At 40.1% G+C, this 23,747-nt stretch overlaps 2 protein-coding genes across 6 annotated transcripts in view; both read right to left on the reverse strand.

The window, feature by feature from the left end:
* Nucleotides 1–2,020, reverse strand: part of LOC125413989 (putative ATP-dependent RNA helicase DDX60) — a 337,410-nt gene extending 335,390 nt beyond the window's left edge. The window contains exon 1 of one of the 2 annotated variants that reach the window (XM_087900928.1): nucleotides 1,903–2,020. The gene's annotated coding sequence lies outside the window, so the exon portion shown is untranslated. The remainder of the gene's footprint in view (nucleotides 1–1,902) is intronic. The other variant, XM_087900927.1, reaches the window with a different exon arrangement.
* Nucleotides 1–2,054, reverse strand: part of LOC148118308 (putative ATP-dependent RNA helicase DDX60) — a 93,123-nt gene extending 91,069 nt beyond the window's left edge. Inside the window, exon 1 of one of the 4 annotated variants that reach the window (XM_087900932.1) lies at nucleotides 1,916–2,054. The gene's annotated coding sequence lies outside the window, so the exon portion shown is untranslated. Of the gene's footprint in view, nucleotides 1–1,902 lie in introns of all 4 variants that reach the window. The other 3 variants (XM_087900933.1, XM_087900936.1, XM_087900935.1) reach the window with 3 other exon arrangements.
* Nucleotides 2,055–23,747: the final 21,693 nt, after the last annotated feature.

Below are 23,747 nucleotides of genomic sequence, written 5' to 3' on the forward strand. Positions count from 1 at the left end.
CTGCACCCAGATGGATGTGAGTAACTTATCCACCCTTTCTCCCTCAGAAAGCCAACCAGAATTTGATCAGAACTCTAGCCATAATGACTCATTTATAGGTCATGAAGAGAACAGAGACATATTGATGACACGACAAAAATTGGGAGGCGTCTACAGGACACTACACATGTAACTCCGGTCCTATAAATTACAATGGGAGAGAAGAAATTCAAAAGGCATATCATCTAAACTCACATTGTCATGATTATATTTGTATTATGCTTGGAGAAATCTTGACTAAAATAATAAGAGGAAGAAAATGGGGGAGAATGAGGCGAAGAGAGAAAGGAAGGGGAGAGGAAGAGATGCAGAAAAGTGAAGGAAACCATGAGTATTGGAATAGAATGTTGGAGCTGCTGACAGAAGAGGCGTGAGGAGCCGGGTGACAGTGGTGCTGGCCTTTCAATGCCAGTCTTCAGCCTCAGGAGGCAGAGGCAAAAGAATCTCTGTGAGTTCAAGGCTCTCCTGGTCTACAGAACACGTTCCAGAATAGTTTTCAAAGCTACAAAGAGAAACCATGTCTCAAAACACCAAAAAACAAACAACAACAACAAAAAAACCAACAATAAAACTGTCTGGTGAAGGGTGATTCACCCCCAGTGGGTCAGATTGTAAGATGCCACCAAGCCTCTGCCACTTTGCTACACTGCCTTGCAGAACTTCCTTCCTCCCTTCCCATTGACCATTCTTCTTGTTGTTGTTGCTGTTTCTCTGTTTGTTTGTTTTTGTTTGTTTGTTTTTATTTTTCGAGAAAGGTTTCTGTATACCTGGAAGTAGCTCTTGTAGACCAGGCTGGCCTCAAATTCAGGGAGATCCTCCTGCCTCAGTATACCAATTGTTGGGATTAAAGGCATGTGCCACCATCATCCAGCCCCCACCACCATTCTTAACACGACAATCTCTCTAGAGACTAGGCTACAGATAACACAGAAAGTCCCCTATATGCTTGAAAGGCACTGCCACTCGTGAGGAGCAATAGTGTAGTTTTAGACACTGAATCACCGACTGGCATTCAGAAATTGCAAAAAAAACAGGGAGCTCCACTACTCTTACTGACTTCAAGCAGCCAGAAAGAGTGGCCAGGGTCTTGCAGAATTGCTCAGCCCTGGCAGAGACCTTCAGTTCAGGCAGGTGCAACACCAGGTTGCGCAAAAGCCTGAGCCTGCCCAGGATCTGTAAAATAATACATTCGTTTTGTTTAAAGCCACCAAGAGTGTGCTAGTTAGTTATGCGGAAATAGAAAACGAATACCTGTTTCTTGCACACGAGTACGTTAAATCTTAGGTGAGTAGAACAGGGAGACTGAGGCAGGAGGGCTATTCCAAGTTCGGGGCTAGACTGGACTCCTAAGTGCTAGGCTGCACAGGAAGATTGCCTTTAAAAAGGAAGCATGCTAGAGGATGGGAGATTACTGCAATAAGGCATAAATTGTTTTAGCCACTGAAATTTAAGAGGGCTTAGAATTCATCTGGGTTCTTGTTCACATTCAGCATCCAGCTCAGCAAGTCTGGAGTAGGGCTCCTGATTCTGCACCCAGGAGAAAGACCGCTGATGCACACATCAGATATTCATTCTTATTGATTCCTCACCGAGATCCCAAGAGAGCTCAAGGCCCTGGGCCCCATGTCTTCTTCTTTCCTCCTGGCTCACCACTGGCTCACCACAGTAAGCCCAGCTCTGGCTTCGGGGGTAGGAGAGTCCACTTTCTGTCCCCTTCAGCCTAGCAGCAGCCCCTCCTTCTGGACACAGCTAACCTTGGCAAGAGCTGCCAGCCCTTGGCCTTCCCAGAATCATATCCCGACCCCACCCCACCCCACTCCACCCCACCCCACCTCTGCCGCCAAGAAACCCAGACCCCCAGACCTGGCACCCGGACCTGCTGCTTTGGTGACAGGAGCAGGAATGCTCTGCAGGAACCCAGAGAGCACTGTGGAGAAGGTGGATGCTCCCGGGAGACCGGGGCTCTGCTGCCTTCTCAAAGAGGAAGCTTCCAAGCCACCCAGGCTGCCTTTTATGCCTGAAGAATTGTTTCAGTTTCCATTCTGCGCCCAGGAGCCTTAAGTTTCGATTTCCGCTCATCACTAATCCAATTGGAGAAGGAGACTTGGGAAATGTAGCTTTTAGCATCCTTCTATAAAGTCAGGACTGTCAGATGGTGAAAAGTGAGGCTTTGGGATTCTTGAGGTAAGTGTGGAGAGAACCCTAACAGAGAAATCTGAGGATGTCTAGGCAAGGAAACAGTGGAGAGGCCAAAGAAGCCAAACACCAGGTGTGGTGGGTGCCCTCTGCTCCCACAGGTATGCTAAAGACATTAAAGTGGGGGCAGGAAAGAACTAGAGAACAGGAGTTTATTACTGAAGCCTGTGATTAAACTATGTAGGATACTCTTTGACCAATAAACACCACTAAACAAACTGAAATTGGAATTACTTGTTTTTATTTTTACTTTAATTTTTTTCTTCCCTCCTCCTGCTCCTCAGTCCTTCTCTCCCTCCCTCCCTGTAAACTAATGTAGTAGGAAAAACATAACTTACTTGCGAGTAACCCAACGACCACACTCTTACAACACAGGAGGCTACTATGAGCTCAGTGATTTGAGGATATCCTTGTATTTATTATATTGCTATCACAATTTTACAAGATGGGTACTTCTGGGTTGCTTTATAGATGAGATAAATGAAAATTAAAGTGATATAAGAGGCAAAAATGGTGCCAAGATCCCAAACTTGACATAATTAAAAAATTTGTTTACAGGATTTGTAGTTACCTGAACTGTCAAATGTTTTTCATTCTAGAACTGAAATTTCTTCAAGCTAATAGAGCAATTATTTTATTTTATTTATTTTTTGATTAAAATTGTATGCTGTTGTTATCCTTTCGGTTTTCTTGTTGGGCATTTGGGGTAAGCACGTACTTTTTATCCTGTGGTTGTTTTGACTTTTAGTGACTTCAGATTTGTCAGGTGGGAGCTTAATAAACTTTTTTTTCCTCCCCGTCAGTTTTCTAGTCCTAGTCTGCTTTTTGTTACTTTAATAACATATCATACCCTGGGTAATTTATAAGAAATTAACTGTATTTATAAAAGTTTTGAAAACTTTGAAATCCAGTGTGTCGGCATCTGGCAAAAAGTAATTCTGGGCAGTGGTTCTCAAACCGCTCAAAGGCTGCAACCTCTGAATACAGTTCTTCATGTTATGGTAATCCCCAACAATAAAATTATTTTCCTTTCTACTTTATAACTGCAGTTTTGCTACTGTTGTGAATCATAATTTAAACATATGATATGCAAGATATGTGATAGGAGCCCTGGGAGAGGGTTATTTAACCCACAAGTTGAGAACCGCTGATGGGAAGGTGAATCACAGTCCTTTAATTGCTGCTAATCAATCTATGAGGTGGAGCCTTTATAATCAACAGGCAATCCCATTGAAAACCTGCACCCCATCTTCATTACATTGATGAAAGTGTTTACGGTGTATAATTCTGGGTGACACATTGAAACCATAACATACCCCAAAGTACATAAACACCCCGAAGCTGACGACTCCATCTGCTGTTATGGTTTCTGGAGTTTCTGTTTACTTTTCTCTGCCTCCATTATCTGCTCCCATGCCACACCCTGTACTTTCCACTGAGGTTTGAGAAGCACACGTTGCATTTCCACTTTACTTTATGCCTGTACTTTAGACTCTTTGAATTCTTGAGTGTTTGTCTTTCAGGGTGAACTTCCTTAGCTAACATTCAACCTTTCTTTACTTAACAGAACAACTATTTGTGCCTTGTGTTTTCTCTCTATACTTACCTACAGTTTGATACTCTGAATAAGTCAATTTTCAATACCTGGTCATTAAAGGAAATGACCAGATTTGTATGCCATCAAATTAATTATTCATTAATACCACAGGCAAGAGGCTACAAAAGGTTCCAGATTTGTAATCTGCAAAATGTTTGTCCAGGGGCATCTAGTATGTAGGCAATCAATGTCCCTCAAGAAGGTGTAGCACTTGGCTGACAAAGGTCCTATTTTGTACCAGAAATCCACGACCAAGTTCTGTTGTATTTCAGTGAGTCCTCAGAGCATTTCCGTGACAGATTCTCTGAAGGCACTAACTGCAGTGTTCCCTGGTTCCAGTTTAGACATTTTTCATAGCATTTGATTGGACGGAGTCTCATTTATGGTGCACTGATTTACAACTAGTGTCCATAAAATAAAATAAGATTTGCAAAGATGGACATAATTTCTCCAAGCGTCAAACAACTAGACAGTGCTTGACTTCTGTACTGCGGGTGCCAAGACAGACAACAGTTAGATCTTGAGGACAGCAGAGATGAAACTGTCTTTCTCGTAAGCGAATGACCCTAAGGATTTAGCCAGTGTGACAGGACCTTGCACCTATGTGTTGTGCTGGTTAGTTTTATATCAACTTGACACAATCTTAGAAGAGGGAACTTCATCTGAGAAAATGCCTTCATAATACCTGGCTCCAGGAAAACTTACAGGGCATGTTCTTAATCAGGGATGGATGGGGGAGAGCCCAGCCCATTGTGGATGGTGCCGCCCCTGGGCTGGTGGTCCTGGGTCTTACAAAAAAGCAGGTTGAGCAAGCCACGAGGAGCAAGCCAGTAAGTCAAACTCTTTCATCACCTCTGCATCAATTCCTGTTTCCAGGTTCCTACTCTGACTGTCTTTGGTAATATACTGTTAGTTTTTATCAAATCACTATGCCAAAAGAAGCAGCAGGAAGGGTGGACTCCCGACTGGAAGGCTCAACAACTGTCCCTAATGGATAGCACATTGTCAGTGATTAAGTCCTCTTTGGGGCAACAGCTGATTTTCTCCTTTGTTCTACTCTTCCTTTCTGCTTTCCTGGGAATGAGAGTCCACACATCCAAGGCCACTTCCTTGAAGCAGTCACTGAATGACCACATAGCTGTCTGCAGTTGTCCGGTAGAGACCACGATGCTTCACAGTTAAGCATTCCCTCATTATGTCCATCCATATGGTAGGTGGAAAGCAAACTGAAAAAGAAAGAAAACTGTTGTTTTATTTAAGTCAAATAAGTATCAAAGCCTCTTCTAAATATCCACTTGTCTTTGTAGATTTATTCTTCTCCTCTACTTAAAAAAATGAAGAAAATCAAAGTATCTCTTTCAATAATTCATTACTTTTATATCCACTCAATTTTAAATGTGAAAACTTCTGCTATGTAAATGATGCTGATGTTATTAAGTGTTGCGTCGCTTTGGCCAGCAAAGAAAATGCAACACTGGACTCTTCTCAATGCAGTTTAATCAGGAAACCTTGAATAATCTTCTGACCCCAGGGAAAACCAGCCCACACCTAAAATAGCCTCTGGGTAGCCAACTCCAGCAAGCCAAGTGGGAAATACGGATAAGCCCAGGTACACAGAAACAAGCCAGATCCTTAGCTTTAGCCATGTTTGGAGTTATTTACAACTGAAAGCACATTCCACCCGGGGGGTGGAGTAGGGGCCAGCACCATCTTTAAGGTGTGGCACAAAGCAGCTCACTACATTTCCCCCTTTTTGTTTTAGACGCCACAGGTAAGAGTAGAGGCCTGCTCTCTGTGAAAACAAGAGCCTTGTATTGATCCTCCCTAGGAATCTTCCACTCAAAGAGTGCCAGACTGGCTCAATGTCATTTTTCAGATGTGGGAACTTGGACATCAACCCACATGCAGCTAGGCGTGCTCTTCTCAAGGTTAGCAAAATGCCGCCCTTGAGTGCAGTGCCTTGCCTCGCACCCTGGATGAGTCAAATTATCCTTTCATGGTGGCTAACCATGCTTAGGGAGATTTGCCAGCCTCTATAGCCATAAAGGCTTGTATAATCTTGGCTGTATTGTGACGCTGAGAGTCCCTAATCCGACAGACACACCACAGGCAGGCTAGAGAGACCAACACCAGAAGGCCAGCTAACACTCCCAAGCCTGCCCACTCCTTCAGATGATTCATGGCTGTGGAGATCCAGGATGAGAGTCCTTCAGCCATTCCAGCATCTATTCGAGTAGAATTCACGGCAACGATGGCCACCCTCAGCTGCTCCATCATGGAACCAAATTCTCCAGTCCTGTTACCTAAAAGATAAAGTCTAGTTACCTAAAAGATAACTAGACAACTGTTTAGACAAATTTGTAGCATGGTCAATATTTTCATATTGTATACTAGTCATGGCATGGGAAACATCCACAGGCACAGGCATGATGCTCCTCATGTTGAACTCTTCTAATCAAATGCTCTGTCACCCACACCAGATCTTGTTGGTCCTGTGGGAAAACACAAACAGAGCCTTGTGCCCATGTCAGGATGAGATCAGAACCATACCAGAGCCCTGTCAGGATATCCTTCCACTTGACCATCCCTTCAGCAGGGTCATGGGGGTCCTGATGTTTATCAGCTGCAGAACGACCTTGAGCGCCCAAATTTTTTTAAAAAATTTATCTTTCAGGGTCCGGCCGTGGCCTATTCCCCCTTTTTGTTTTTGTAGACATTCTTTTAGTGTGCGATGAGCATGCTCCACAATGCCCTGTCCTTGAAGATTATAAGGCAAGCCATGAATAAGCTGCACCTCCATTTGTAAACAAAAGGAGGCAAACATTTGACCTGTGTAAGCTGGTCCATTGTCAGTCTTTAATTGTTGAGGCTTGCCCCAAGCAGCCCAAGTTTCCAGGCAATGGGCAATGACATTGCGTGCGTTTTCTCCAGTCAGAGGTGTGGCGTGTATTACGCCTGAACAGGTGTCCACAGACACATGTACATACTTTATATTTCCAAACTCAGATATATGTGTCACATCCATTTGCCAGATTTTTAGAGGGAGTAGACTCCATGGATTTACTCCAATACTGGGTGGGTGTTGATGAGTTACATATTGGGAGCAATCTAGAATTACCTGTTGAGCATCTGCTCGAGAGAGATGAAATTTTTTTTTGTAATGCTTTAGCATTAACATGAAAAGCTTTATGAAAAGCTCTCGCCTTTTTCAAGGTAGAACTTATGAATATACATTTTATTTTAGTTCATTGATCAACTATATCATTTCCTTCACACAAAGGTCCTGGCAGACCTGTATGGGCTCTAACATGCTGGATGTAAAAGCAATTTCTTCTCTGCAAGATTCAATGTTGCAATTGCTGGAATAAAAGGCACACTGGACTAGAATTTTAATAGGTCCAGCTACTTCTAAAATTCTAAGGGCATTAACAACATATGCAGAATCTAATATTAGATTAAATGCAAAAGAGCAAGCTTTAAAAACTTCAACTACAATCTGTAATTCTACAATCTGAGGAGAACCAGGTTGAAATTGATGCATCACAGGATCTTGTTTATCTATCATATACACCCCACAGCCTGTCTTAGATCCATCTGTAAATACATTTGGGGCCATGGAAATAGGCTGCGGGATGATGTTATTTTAGGAAATATTACAGGATGCTCCTTAAAAATTCCTAACAGTGGATGTTTGGGATAATGATTATCTACGTTGCCATCAAAATCACACTGCAAAATAGCCCAATCATCTATCGTAGCACAATAGATAGATGTGCTACATCAAGATCTTAACTTGATGGCTAGAATAAGGTACTATAATGGTAGTGGGGGCAGTCCCAAAATATTGTGAACACTGCTGAATCCCTTTCAGGGCTAAAGTTGCCACAGCAGTAGGATAATGCTCAAGAGATTTGGCTGGAGATATTTTGGGATAAATCCAAAGCAATGGCCCATTTTGCCATAACAATCCTGTAGGCTTGTGATATAAAGGCAGAATGCACAAAACAAAGTCTTGGCCCTCTTGAATCGTCTGCAGAAAGGCATCTTGTAATCTACTTTCCACTTTTCTCAATACCTCATTAGTCAGTTGCCTTGGAAAATTCAAAGCAGAATCTCCATTTAAAATATTATATAAGGGCTTTAACTCATAATTTGGCAACTTCAAATAACATCTAATCCAATTTATATTACCTAACAATTTTTGAAAATCATTCAAGGTCTTTAAATTATCTTTTCTCAATTCTACATTTTGCAGAATAATTTGCTTCTCACAAATTCGTGCTCCTAGATAATTGACAATTTTATCCTTTTGTACCTTATCGGGGCTATAAACAATCCCTTCTTTTCAAGCAATTTAATTAACTCCACATAGGCCTGTTCCAAGTCCGAGCAGCATATCTCTGTCCCATGCTGGATTTCCAGCTGTGTGATTAGCTGTGGCCTGCTCGCTAGCAAACTCAATCAAAAAGGCTCTCCAATCTAAGTACTGTCCAGGGCTCAGGTATGCATGAGCAAGCCCACTCTAGTCGCTAGGTGTCATGGAATATCTACTCAGGGCTTCTGCCTGTGCCACAGTAAAAGAGGCTGTAATCCCATAAGTTTTCACAGATTCAGCCAAGGATTTAATAACCTTAAAAACCAGAGGCTCTTCATACTTATTTTCTTGCTGACCTTGAAACATTGGACATGCTAATCTCAGCTCAGTTCTCACCACTTTCCAAACACCCAGATAAAATGTGCATCCGAAAGCTGCCCTGACCTCCTCCCACATAAGGTGGAGGGGTGGAGGGTGTCGTGGGACAAAGCTTCAGTGCTTTTGAACCTCCTTTCTCCTTTTTTCTCACCCTCTTTCTCAGTCTTGCCTTTTGCAATTTTCTTGCGATTGCCTGTAGTTGCTTATTTGACTCTTCTAACTCAGAAAGGTGTGGGTATAACTCTCCCCACTTCTGATAGTTCCTTTTACTGCTTGCCATTTCTGACTTTTTTGATCTTTCCTCTTGCAACATCTCTAGCGCTGCCTGTCCATTGTCTACCGCTTCACTACAATGCTGGTCCTCAAAACAGCCCCTAATTAACTTCTAAATTGGCTTGACCCCTCCCTTAAGGGTCCCTTGCTCAAATGCAAAATTTAGGTCTCTCCCTAGCTTCTCCCACAATGATATCAAGAGACTCCCTGACTCCGCAAACCAAGGTGCAATCATGCTGCATTCACTTAAAAATCTTCTCAGAGTGCTTTGTTTTATCTTTAAGTTCTTTGAACATAACAGCTCGTTAAGAGCCAAAAGGATTGGGTGCGATTGCGAAGTGCCCGTATTTGATTTATATTTCTTTTACTTTCGTTTAGTCAACTTACGAAACTGCTCTTCACCGACTCCTTATCTACGGAGTAGAGGAGAAGCCATTATTCCCCTCTTTGATCGGTGGTTGCTCCCCCTTTATTTTTTTCCAGGGAAAAGCAATTAACCCCCACTCTGCCGCAGTTGCCTTCTCTCTATTTACCGAGAAGAGCACCTAATTAACCCTGTTTTAGTCACAGTTGCTTTCTCTTTATTTACAGAGAGAGCTATTAATTAACCCTGCTTTAACAGCAGTTGCTTTCTCTTTATTTACAGAGAAAGCAATTAATTAATCCTGTTTTAACAACAGTCACTTTCCCTTTATTTATAGTGAGAACAATTAATTAGCCCTGCTTTAGTCGCAGGATTCCCATTCACCTGGAAACTATTGTCCCTGATGTGGTCGCAGGATCCCCACCTTACCTGAGGACTAACCAGTGCACTGCCATGACTGCAATGAGTTCTGGGTCCTTGACAAGCAGAGCTCCCGGGTTTCGGCACCACCTGTTGCATCACTTTAGCCAGCAAAGAAAATGCAACACCAGACTCTTCTCAAAGCAGTTTAATCAGGAAACCTTGAATAATCTTCTGACCCCAGGGAAAGCCAGCCCACACCTAAAATAGCCTCTGGGTAGCCAACTCCAGGAAGCCATGTGGGAAATACGGATAAGCCCAGGTACACAGAAACAAGTCAGATCCTTAGCTTTAGCCATGTATGGAGTTATTTACAACTGAAAGCACATTCCACCCCAGGGGTGGAGTGTAGGGGCCAGCGCCATCTTTAAGGTGCGGCACAAAGCAGCTCACTACAATTAAGTAATGCATTCATTCTGTAAGTGAAAACTAGCCTGATTCCATTTTGAAAGCAAGAGATATTATGCTATTTTTTAAAAATGTGTTTCTATTTACTGTGAGAATTGAGTTATTTTCTGTTTTTTGTCACCTGACCTTCCCAAACCCATAACATTGATTTGTTTTTGAGAAAATCTTTACTGTCTCTGACCTTCCCTGACCATTCCCTAATCACCTGGTGGGTGACAATATGATTTTTTAAAGATTTTTTTTTCAGAAGATACAATGGAGGAGTGTGTTCCTGACTGCCACATAAGTCCGGTAAGTGAACACACAATCTTCCCTCTATCCTTATCTCCCTGGCTACTTCAAAGGGGTAGCTTCCCCCAGCTAAACACTCTCTCCTCCTACGCCATCCCGGCTTTCTGCCTGGAACCCCTACCCTTCCTCTCTCCCTTTTTCGGGGCTTAAAGTCCTCCAACTCAGCCTGGGTGGGCGCCGTGGCCTGGACGGACGGTGAGTGCAAACGGGAGGGAGTTCCTTTGTTTTAATAGCCTGCCTGACGCAAGTTAGGACTGCAGGCAAAGTGATTCCTGGATAGCAAGGGGCACTAATACGGTAGCAGAAGACCCAGCGGAGGGAAGAGCCATTGGAGAGCATCTGAAGGAAGAGATGGGCAGGTGCCAAGGCAAGAATTCCTCCAACAATCTGAAAAACAACATGAAAACACCAGATCCCAGCAATCTTATGACAGAAGGACTTGAACACCCTATTCTGGAAGAAGTGGAAAACAGTGTCATTATGAGAGCAATAGAGTCTCTTAGACGGGGTATGAATAACTCACTTAAAGAAATAGAAGAGAAATATAACAAAAAGATGGAAGAAATGAGTAAATTCGTAAATGATACCCTGGGAAACCAAGAAAAAACAATCAAAAAGGTATTGGAATCAGTTCAAGAATGGAAAACTGAAAGGGAGGAAGTGAAGAAAAAACAAACCGAGGACCAGCTGAATATGGAAAATCTAGGTAAACAAACAGAGACTTCAGGAACAAGCATAACCAATAGAATACAACAGATAGAAGAACGAATCTCAGATTATGAAGACACCATAGAGAAAATAAGCGCCCTAACCAAAGAAAACAGCAAATCCAAGAAATTCTCATCACAAAACATTCAGGAAATATGGGACATAATAAAAAAAACCAAATCTAAGAATAATAGGAGTATAGGAAGGAGAAGAATTGCAGATCAAAGGTCCAGAAAATATATTCAACAAAATTATAGAAGAAAACTTTCCCATCCTAAAGAACGATATTCATATGAAGGTTCAAGAAGCATACAGAACACCAAAAAAACTGGATCAGAAAAAAAATCCTCTTGCCATATAATAATCAAAACACAAAGCATTCAGATTAAAGAAAGGATATTAAGAGCTGCAAAGGAAAAAGGTCAAGTAACTTATCAAGGTAAACCTATCAGACTTACACCAGATATCTCTATGGAAACCATGAAAGCCAGAAGGTCCTAGATAGAGGTACTGCAGAAACTAAGAGACCATGGATGCAAGGCCAGACTACTATACCCAGCCAAGCTTTCGTTCACTATCAACGGAGAAAACAAAAAATTCCAGGATAAAAACAAATTTAAACAATAAGTAGCTACTAATCCAGTCTTACAGAGAATATTGGAAGGAAAATCACAAGCCAAGGAATCCAACATTCCCAACACTGCCTACAATAGCTCAGACATCTAGCGACCCTTCACAAGCACAACTCAAAGAAGGAAAACACATATATTCTACTACCCCCCCAAAAAAATGACCAGAGTCAACAACTACTGGTCATTAATATCACTTAATATTAATGGACTCAATTCACCTATAAAGAGGCACAGACTAAGAGAATGGATACAGAAACAGGATCCAACATTCTGCTGTTTACAAGAAACACACCTCAACCACAAAGACAGACACCTACTTGGAGTAAAGGGTTGGGAAAAGGTTTTCCAAGCAAATGGACCTAAGAAACAAGCGGGTATGGCCATTCTAATATCTAACAAAATCGACTTCAAACTAAAATCAATCAGAAGAGATGGAGATGGACATTTCATACTCATAACAGGAACAATTCATAAGGAAGAAGTCTCAATCCTGAATATCTATGCCCCTAATATAAAGGCACCCACATATGTAAAAGAAACTCTTCTAGAACTTAAGGCAGTCATCAAACCACACACACTAATAGTAGGAGACTTCAACACTCCTCTCTCACCAATGGACAGGTCAATCAGACAGAAACCAAACAGAGAAATAAAAGATTTACTGGAGGTATTGAATCAAATAGACTTAACAGACATCTATAGAACACTCCACCCAAATAGGAAAGAATATACCTTCTTCTCTGCACCTCATGGAACCTTCTCGAAAATTGACCACATACTCGGTAACAAAGCAAACTTCCACAGATACAAAAAAATATTAGTAACCACCTGTGTCTTGTCAGATCACCATGGATTAAATTAGAATTCAACAACAATGCTACCCCCAGGAAGCCAACAAACTCATGGAAGTTGAGCAGTCAACTACTAAATCACCCCTGGGTCAAGGAAGAAATAAAGAAAGAAATTAAAGTCTTCCTTGAATTTAATGAAACAAAGACACAACATACTCAAACCTATGGGACACTATGAAAGCAGTGCTAAGAGGAAAGTTCATAGCACTAAGTGCCCAATTAAAGAAAATGGAGAAAGCACACATTGGAGACTTAACAGCACACTTGAAAGCTTTAGAAAAACAATAAGCTGATTCACCCAGGAGAAGTAGAAGACTGGAAATAATCAAACTGAGGGCTGAAATCAACAAAATAGAAACACAGAAAACAATCCAAAAAATCAATGAAACAAAAAGCTGGTTCTTGAAGAAAATCAAGAAGATTGACAAACCCCTAACCAATCTAATCAAACGGCAGAGAGAGAACATGCAAATTAATAGGATCAGAAATGAAAAGGGGGACATAACCACAGACACAGAGGAAATTCAGAGAATCATTAGATCTTATTATGAAAGTTTATATGCCACAAAGTTGGAAAATGTAAAAGAAATGGACATTTTTTTAGATAAGTACCATATACCAAAGTTGAACAAAGAACAGGTGAACAATCTAAATAGACCTGTTAGTCGCGAAGAATTAGAAGCTGTTATCAAAAATCTCCCTACCAAAAAAAAGCCCAGGACCAGATGGTTTCAATCAGAATTCTACCAGAATTTCCAGGAAGAGATAATACCTATACTCCTTAATGTATTCCACAATATAGAAACAGAAAAGTCATTGCCAAACTCCTTTTATGAAGCTACAGTTACCCTAATACCAAAACCACACAAAGACACAACCAAGAAAGAGAATTACAGACCAATCTCACTCATGAACATCAATGCTAAAATTCTGAATAAACTACTGGCAAACCGAATCCAAGAACACATTAGAAAAATTATCCATTATGATCAAGTAGGCTTCATCCAAGAGATGCAGGGTTGGTTCAACATATGCAAATCTATCAATGTAATCCATCATATAAATAAACTGAACGAAAAAAACCATATGAGCATTTCATTGGATGCTGAAAAAGCATTTGACAAAATTCAACATCCATTTATAATAAAGGTGTTGCAGAGACTGGGGATACAAGGATCATACCTAAATATAATAAAAGCAATATACAGCAAGCCGACAGCTAACATCAAATTGAATGGAGAGAAACTCAAAGCCTTTCCACTAAAATCAGGAACACAACAAGGCTGTCCACTCTCTCCATACCTCTTCAATATAGTGCTTGAAGTTCTAGCAATAGCAATAAGACAACATAAGGAGATGAAGGGGATTCGAATTGGAAAGGATGATGTTCAACTTTCATTATTTGCTGACGATATGATAGTGTACATAAGTGACCCCAAAAACTCTACCAAAGAACTCCTACAGCTGATAAACACCTTTAGTAACGTGGCAGGATACAAGATCAACTCCAAAAAATCAGTGGCCCTCTTATATACAAAGGATAATGAAGCTGAGAGGGAAATCAGAGAAACATTACCTTTCACGATAGCCACAAATAGCATAAAATATCTTGGGGTAACTCTAACCAAGGAAGTGAAAGACCTATTTGACAAGAACTTTAAGTCTTTGAAGAAAGAAATTGAGGAGGATACCAGAAAATGGAAAGATCTCCCTTGTTCTTGGATTGGGAGGATCAACATAGTAAAAATGGCAATTCTACCAAAAGCAATCTATAGATTCAATGCAATCCCCATCAAAATCCCATCAAACTTCTTCACAGACCTTGAGAGAACAATAATCAAGTGTATATGGCAAAACAAAAAACCCAGGATAGCCAAAACAATCTTATACAATAAAGGAACTTCTGGAGGCATTACCATCCCTGACTTCAATCTCTATTACAGAGGTACAGTATTGAAAACAGCTTGGTATTGGCATAAGAACAGAGAAGTCGACCTATGGAATTGAATAGAAGACACGGATATTAACCCACAAACCTATGAACACCTAATTTTTGACAAGGGAGCTGAAGGTATACAATGGAAGAAAGAAAGCATCTTTAACAAATGGTGCTGGCATAACTGGATGTCAACCTGTAGACGAATGAAAGTAGATCCATATCTATCACCATGCACAAAACTCAAGTCCAAATGGATTAAAGACATCAACATTAATCTGTCCACTTTGAACCTGATAGAAGAGAAAGTGGGAAGTAGTCTACAAGATATAGGCACAGGAGGCCACTTTCTAAGTAGGACCCCTAGCACAGACAATAAGAGAATCAATGAATAAATGGGACCTCCTGAAACTGAGAAGCTTCTGTAAAGCAAAGGACACTGTCAGTAAGACAAAAAGGCTGCCTTCTGACTGGGAGAAGATCTTCACCAACCCCTCATCAGACAAAGATCTGATCTCCAAAATATACAAAGAACTCAAGAAACTAGACACTAAATCTCTAATTAACCCAATTAAAAAATGGGGTACTGAACTGAACAGAGAATTCACAACAGATGAACTTCAAATGGCCAGAAGACACTTAAGGTCATGCTCAACCTCCTTAGTGATCAGGTAAATGCAAATCAAAACCACTTTGAGATACCATCTTACACCTGTCAGAATAGCTAAAGTCAAAAACACCAATGATTGCCTATGCTGGAGAGGATGTGGGGTGAGGGGAACACTCATCCATTGTTGGTGGGAATGCAAACTTGTGCAGCCACTGTGGAAATCAGTGTGGTGGTTTCTCAGGAAACTGTGCGTCAGCCTCCCTCAGGACTCAGCAGTTCCACTCTTGGGAATATACCCAAGAGATGCCCTATCATACTACAAAAGTATTTGTTTAACTATGTTCATAGTTGCACTATTTGTAATAGCCAGAACATGGAAACAACATAGGTGCCCCTCAATAGAAGAATGGTTAAAGAAGGTGTGGAACATATATACATTAGAGTTTTACTCAGCGGTATAAAACAATGACATCTTGAATTTTGCATGCAAATGGAAGGAAATAGAGAATGCTTTACTGAGTGAGGTAAGCCAGACCCAAAAAAAGGAATGTGGTATGTACTCACTCATAAGTGGATTCTAGCCATAGTTAAAGGTCTTTGAGTCTATAATTTGTGATCCTAGACGAGCTAAATAAGAAGGTGAACCTGAAGAAAATCATATAGTTATCCTCCTGGATAGTGGAACTAGGCAAGATTGCCAGGCAAACTCGGGTGCATGGGGGGTGGGGGGTGGAAGTAAGGGAAGATGGTCAGGGAGAGGGGAGAGGGGGAGGATTGGGGATGGCTTGGGGGAATGGGGGGGGGAAGGATGGTTGTGGGAGCAGGGAGGTTTATATCTCAGCTAACCGAGCCATTTTAGGGTTTGCAAGAGACTTGATTCTGGAGGGGTTCCCAGTAAAAATTAAATAAAAAAATAAAAAAAAATTAAAATAATACTACTAATAATAAAGAAAACGCTTTACTGAGTCAGGTAAACCAGATCCAAAATGAGAAATATGGTATGTATTCACTCATAATTGCATTCTAGCCATAATTAAAGGTTTTTGAGCCTATTATTTGTGATCCTAGAGAAGCTGGATAGGAGGGTGAATCTGAAGTAAATTCAGTAGTTTTCCTCCTGGAGATTGGAAATAGACAAGAGTCCCAGGTAACCTCGGGTGCATTGGGGAGTGGGAGGGTTGTTGGAAGGGGAGAGGGTTAGAGAGAAGGGAGCAGGGGAGGAATGGGGAATGCTCGGTGGACTGGGAGGGGGGAGGGAGGAAGGATAGATATGGGATCAGGGAAGAATATATCTCAACTAAGGGAGTCAGTTTAGGGTTTACTAGAGACTTGATTATAAATGGGATCCCAGGTCCAAGGAGAGATCCCCAGATTGTTCTCTGGACAGAGAAGAGGGTGCCTGAACTGGCCTTGGCCCATAACCATACTGATGAATAGTTTGCTTATCACCATAGATCCTTCATCTGGCGATGGATGGAGATGGAGACAGAGACCCACTTTGGAACACTGGGCTTAACTCCCTAGGTCCAAACGAGAAGCAGAAGGAAAGAGAACGTGAGCAAGGAAGGCAAGATCAGAGGGAACCTTCATCCGAGGATGGATGGCGATACAGACGGAGACCCATATTGGAGCACCGGACTGAGTCCCCAAAGGTCCAAGTGAGGAGCAGAAGCAGGAAGAACATGAAAAAGGAAATCAGGACCGCGAGGGGTACGATCACCCACTGATACAAGGGGACTGATCCAATGAGAGTTCACCAAGGCCAGTTGTCTGGGATTGAGCTAGCACGTGATACAGCCAGATCCTCTGAATGAGGCCGGATTTTCTGAATGTGGCTGTCCCGGAGTCTTTCTGAAAAGCCATTGACAATGACACTGGGACTTGTTTCCTCTGCATATACTGGATTTTTGGGATCCAGTCTGTTTGGATGCTCACCTTCTTGGACCTGGAGGGAGGGGGAGGAGCTTGAACTACCCACAGGGTGGGAGACCCTGACTGCTCTTGGTGATGGAGAGGGAGGAGGGAAGGGAGTGGGGGGAGTGGGAGGGTTTTGGGAGGAGGGGCGGAAATGGAGACTTTTGTATTTTAATAAACTTTGAGAAAAAAAAGCTTTTTTTTAAATTTTCTTATTGCCTCATATTGTCTCCCTGTGTAAGACTACTTGGGATTTACATCTTAAAGGGACAAGAGATGGATTCAGAACTGCTCTCTTTATCCTGATTAGAAGGAAGTAGTGGGACAGCACTATGGTCACCCCCAAAATATCAAACTTACTGAAAATTCACTAAAATTGTACTAGTAGAGTTGTTTTGATTAGTGTTTCTCTGATGACTAAGGATGTTGAACATTTCCTTAAGTATCTTTCAGCCATTTTAGATTCCTCTGTTGAGAGTTTTCTATTTATATTTATGTACTCCATTTTTTTTTTGGATTATTTGTTCTTCTGATGACCAATTTATTGAGTTCTTTGTATATTTTGGAGATCAGACCTCTGTCTGATGTGAGGTTAGTGAAGATCTTTTCCCATTCTGTAGGCTGTTGTTTTGTCTCATTGACCGTGTCCTCTGCTTTACAGAAGCTTTTCAGATCAGAAGGTCCCATTTATTAATTGTTTCTCTCAGTGTCTATGCTGCTGGGGTTATATTTAGGAAGTGGTCTCCTGTGCCAATGCTTTCAAGTGTACTTCCCACTTTCACTTCCACAAGGTTCAGTGTGACTGGCTTTATGTTGAGATTTTTGATCCGTTTGGACTTGAGTTTTGTGCATGGTGATAGATATGGGTCTATTTTCATCATGCATTACTGGTGAGAATGCCAACTGCTACAGCCCCTTTGGATATCAGTGTGGTGATTTCTCAGAATATTAGGGAACAACCTTCCTCAAGACCCAATAATTCCACTTTTGGGTATATAGCCAAAGGATGCTCAATTGTGCCACAAGGACATGTGTTCAATATGATCATGGCAGCATTGTTTGTCATAGTCAGAATCTGGAAAAAACCTAAATGCTCATTTACCAAAGAATGGATAAGGAAAATGTGGTTCATTTACACAATGGAGTACTACACAGCAGAAAAAATAACATCTTGAATTTTGCAGGAAATGGATGGAGTTAGAAACCATCATTTTGAGTGGGGCAACCGAGACCCGGAAAGACAAATATCATCTGTACTTCATCATAAGTGAACATAAAGGAAACATAAAACAAAGAAAATCACCTCACAAATCACAATTCCAGAGAACCTAGACAACAATGAGGACCCTAAGAGAGACATACATAGATCTAATCTACATGGAAAGTAGGAAAAGATAAGATCTCCTGAGTAAATTGGGAACATTGGGAACTTGGTAGATAGTTGAAAGGGAGGGAAGAGGTAGGGAGGGGAGCAGAGAAAAAAGTAGAGCTAAACAAAAACTAATAAAAAAAAAAGTCTGCTATTCGAAAGCATGCTTTCCCTTACCTATGAGGAGAGCCTTGCTACTTACAATGTAACAAATATCACTTCTGACAATTCGGAACCATAGAAAGCTAAAAAGACAAAGCCTTTAGGTTTTTAAAATTCAGATCTATCAAAGCAAATTAAACTATTATACAATAATGAATAAGACATTATAGAGAACTTTTGAAAGCGATGAAAAAGATATACAATCAGGAAGTGGAAGACAGGAATTGTAGGAATGGACAGAGTGGGTAAGTTGAATTGTTGTATAGGTTTTCAGAATAATTATTAATGAAGCTAAGGTAAAGAAACAAACTACATGAAGTCCAGTGATGAAAGCACTGAGAGAAAAAAGCATGAAATTACATCAAACCCTGCCAAAAACAAATAAGGTCAAAAGTAACAGTAACTATGATAACCTTATCAAATAAATAGTATACCTTTGCAGAAGATATAATGCTTTAATTATTATGACTTTTTTGTAAATTAAAAATTTAAGAGAAAATTTGAAATAGAGTCCAAGGATATTGGTTGTAAAGAATGAATTTCCATATGATAAACTAGATCCCAGAGCAAACAAAGCCAATGATATCTAATGATGTCCTTCTCTAACTCTCAGACCAGAAAAAAGTGATTTAATAATTTGAAGTTTATTTATTTTTGTCTCCAAAATAAGGTAGTAGTGAAAGACCGCTAGGGATATTGCACTGCCACACATTCATAACTTAAAGATAAACTGACATCCATGATACCACTGGCTAGTAAAATCACTTTCATTCTTGAGATGCTGTCTCCTGTTTCTAAATTTTCAGGACTATAAATTTAGTAACTAAGAAACTGAAATTTATTTCTTTATGAATAATTAAGCTTTTTTTAGATGTGTCTAGGTATGTTAGCAAAAATAGAAAAATGCTAAATTTTTAATTTAATATGATAAATTTAATCCATCCAATATTTTGGGCAGTCAAAATGTATAGATACATATTTAGTCTCTTTGATAATATTATTGAATTTATTACTTAACTCTCAAACTTTTCCCTATCACTTCTTCTTTCCAAGAAGCTACTAGGTAGAAAGATGTGTATATGTGAATTATAGGATGTCTTGGCAAAGGATGGTACCCTCAAATAGCAAAGATATTTTCTGAGTCCTTTATGATCTTGACTATGAAATAATAAGTCTGGAAAAACCTGAATAGATAATTTAGGTTTTAATGTCCATGATATATGTGGAGATTTCTCAGTACTAACTCTAAAAATGTACAGTTATTTAGTTAAGGATGCTTTTTCTGTTTTGGTTTTGTTTTGTTTTGTTTTGTTTTGTTTGTCAAAGCTAATTTAGCATCACCTTTACCTTCTTAGCCTCTGGGGAATCTGCCCTAATGTCTAGCCTTGTCTCCTATGCAGTTCTAGTCAATGTCTCATTACAACCTTTGAAATACTGTCCTTGTAATGATCACAACCAACACCATTATTCAGGCTTCACAATCAGTTCCTCAAAAAGTGTAAGTTCCTCTAACAAGAAGCAGATAAGAAAATTGAGGTACTATTCATGTTCTTTAGAAGTGGAAACTAATTCAGAACTAAATCCAATGTTATCCACACCACACAGACACAGACACACACGCCGCATACACAGACACACACATACACGTTCCAATCTCACTGACTTCACTGGCATGAGAGTTTACATGGCACTGTCCTGTTAGTTTTCTCCCATAATTAGTAATGTCCCTCTCCATTCTTTAAGTCAAAAAAAAAAAAACCAAAAGAACTCTGATAACAAACTTCTCCCATCTCGTTGCTCTCTTGCTTGACACTTGAGATGACAGAATCTTAAATTGTTTAGTCCTCCTCCCTTCTGTTTGAAAGGTCAAAAAGACGCTACTATTTATATGATAAGGAGTGGGGTTTAAAAGATTTAACAGAAAATTCTCATTTGCAAAGCCTATACTTCATCACTATTTGTATGTTGAATAAATCCTGTTTTACGAGCCAGATACAACTATGTCTGCATCATTGCATTAACAGTGTCAAACTCTATCACTGCCTCCTCTAACAAGGATTGGATGCTCATCATGATGGCACAAAATAGAGATAGAAAAAGCAAAAATAATTTCAACATTTGTCACAAAGTTTCTCTGTTATAAAGAAAAGGCCAAAAAACTCCTTACAAAACTACACACCAATTCCTCACTTGTTGAAGTATCTAAATCAATAACAGAGATTGCAAAAGAGTCACTGTTGTGCCTAGATCACGACCCCCAGAGAGAGACCACCAGAGAGGCCCAGACTGTAATAAGCAAGGTTTATTTTTTTTTAATAAGCAAGGTTTAATCAGCAAAATACAAACTTGTTTGGAACTCATCTCCATCCCAGTTACAACAAGGTAGAGAGGAGTGGGGAATGGGGGACCCTCACCCCTTATTCTCAAAGGTGCAAGAAGAAATTTCTTAGCAGAATGTTTTCCCAGGAAGATAGAGGCCTTCCCCTCTCCAACCCAGGATATTCTGAGCACAAGGTCACTTAGCTCAGCCCAGCCAGCCACCTGGTACAGGCTGATAAAGATGGCCTAACTGAAGAGCAGTGGACTTACTCTAAAATCAAGGAAAAAGCTGACTTAACAGAATGGGAGAGAGCAAAAGTCCTTGTACCCATGCCAAAGCATCTTCAAAGATTCTCTTTGTAGTTATACCTTTAAAACATTACCCCACAGAGGAGATACATCTCCTCTCTACCTTGTTGTAACGGGGATGGAGATGAGTTCCAAACATGTTTGTATTATGCTGATTAAACCTTGCTTATTACATTCTGGGCCTCTCTGGTGGTCTCTCTCTGGGGGTCGTGATCTGGGCACGACAGTCACCATTGTTTTCAGGTTCTGGGATTTTTGACCCAATAGTCCTATACTGTTGTTTGACATTTTGATTGCATTCTGATGCTCTGAAGACTGACAATAAAGATTTTTTTTTGAAACAGAGGGCACAGCTAGCTGTCCAAAACTTGATTATAGAGGTTTTAGAAGACTGAGGACAGATAAAGAGACAGGAAGTAGTTGGGCAGGGCTTAGAGAGGGTCTTGGACCTTTTGGATTGAGGATTTGAAGAGATAGTAGATTTCTAGGGTTTCTCTCTCGCTTCTCTGATTATTCAGCTTCTTATCTGACTCCTGATTTTTATTAATAAAGAATAATTAGATAAACACTTCACTCTGTGTTCTGTATATTGAGACCATCTAAAAGGAAACCCTTGTTTATTTCCCAGGGAAAAAGAGAGGAAGGATTTGCAGATCCCACCATGACTGCTCAGGATGCAATGGTAACTAACTCTAGCTGCCCCCCTGACTAATAGAGCTTTTGATAGAGTGAATGGGGCTGGTTCTGACTCCTTCCTAACTGTGTGATGTTGCAGGTCGTATAGTAAGCTTGCCAACAGAAGACTGTGGAGCATAAAACCATGATGCAGATGATCCTGTGCAACAAGAGCTACCCACAGCTCTGGCTGGGTAACTAGAAACAGGTTCTTTACAGCTCTTTAACCAAATGAGTGACGTATAAATAACTAGGATAAAAGAGGAACTGTCACTCAGCAATAGAGAATTATGTCTATACAGTATGCCTCATTTAATGGAACTGCTAAAGAATCACACTCTGCTACTAAATTTTTTCCCAATAACAAAATCTCACAACATTCACAAACAGAGTCTTAAAAATTACCTATACCAGGTACTTTATATTGTGTCTTGAATAATCTCCACTGAGCTTACTGTGCTCGGACCCTGAGTCAAGGTCTTTGTTATAGATGGTGTGATTTATGAAATATCCATACTACCTATTGGTCTTTGAGATGTGGTCACATTAACCTACACTTGACTTTCTCCAAACTCTGCACCTTTCCTTTCCATTACTATAAAAAAAATTATGCTTTAAGTTTACAATATTTATGAAAATCTTTTTTGAATTGCATGAATTTCTTGCATTTTTCTAGAAATTTCAAAATATTTCTAGCCAAAGCCTGGTGGATGCTATCAATGACTGTTAAAATGGCTACTTCCAGGAGCTGCTGGTTGCAATTGGTAAGCTGTATTTTTTTTATGATGAACAACAGACCTTGCATTCCACATTCAATACTGACCAGTTCTGACTGGATTAAATGTCCATGAGTAAGGCTTTATAAAGCATTTTTTCTCCATGAAATTATTTGAAAGTTCTATAAACTCCAGAGAAGTCTATGACCTAGTGGTTTGATTCAATGAAATGGCAACCTGGAGACATTAATGAACTACCATAATTCCCTAAAATAGGCTCAACTTCTGTATGACAGAAGAGAATCCTCAAATCCCCTGTCTTGTCACAGGTTTACATCTTTGATCATTTGATAGGATCATTGATATCCACCCCCTTGTCATGAACAGATAAATACTAACGGTGTGACTATGATCTTGTCTCCAAGAAGAAAGGATATTTTCCAATTTTGCTTTTGATTATTTTTATTATTTTACTAAGCTAATAAGATTTTATTTGGAAGAAACAATATAGCGCCTCATTTGTTTCTTATGTATGTAATGAATCTATGTACTTTTTCAAACATGATTATTTGATGGTCTACAGTCTCAACTGATATCCACAGGGACAACTGTTGGGAAGGCTCCAGGCTGTTTAAAGCCATGGCAAGCTTATTCAAATAATATCTAACACTGGAGAAGAACACTTTATATTTGTTACAGCTTCTCCTTAAAGGACATCTCATCTGGTTAATATCTATAAGGAATCTGATGCCTCTCAAAGAGCTCCTGGTCTAGACCGGTTTTAAAGACTACATGAATAGGCAGCATTTGGGAACATAAATAGATTGTATGTGTTAGCTTTTTTAATATTTAACACAACATTTTTTGGTTGTTTTTTGAGACAGGGTTTTTCTGCAGATTTGGAGCCTGTCCTGAAACTAGCTCTTGTAGAACAGGCTGGCTTCAAACTCATAGAGATCTGCTTTCCTCTCCCTCCCAAGTGCCGGTAGTAGAGGCACGTGCTACCACCAACCAGTTGTAGCATCACATTTTTAAAAAAATAGTAATAATGGTCATATGTTTAGTTAATCATTTGTCATTTTAAAATACAGTGTTGACAGTGTATATTTTTTAGTAAAGTATCACTCATGCTAAAATTATTCTAAGTATTGAAATTGTAATGCAATGCCATTATTCTGGAAGATTATAAAAGTGTTCTATTTGTTCTTTTTCTCAACTTCTGAAGAATTACATATGATTCACATATTTTCCTTGCTCTCTACTTC

Source organism: Myodes glareolus, chromosome 23 (genome assembly GCF_982192425.1).
Source record: "Myodes glareolus chromosome 23, mMyoGla1.1, whole genome shotgun sequence".
Lineage (NCBI taxonomy): Eukaryota > Metazoa > Chordata > Mammalia > Rodentia > Cricetidae > Myodes > Myodes glareolus.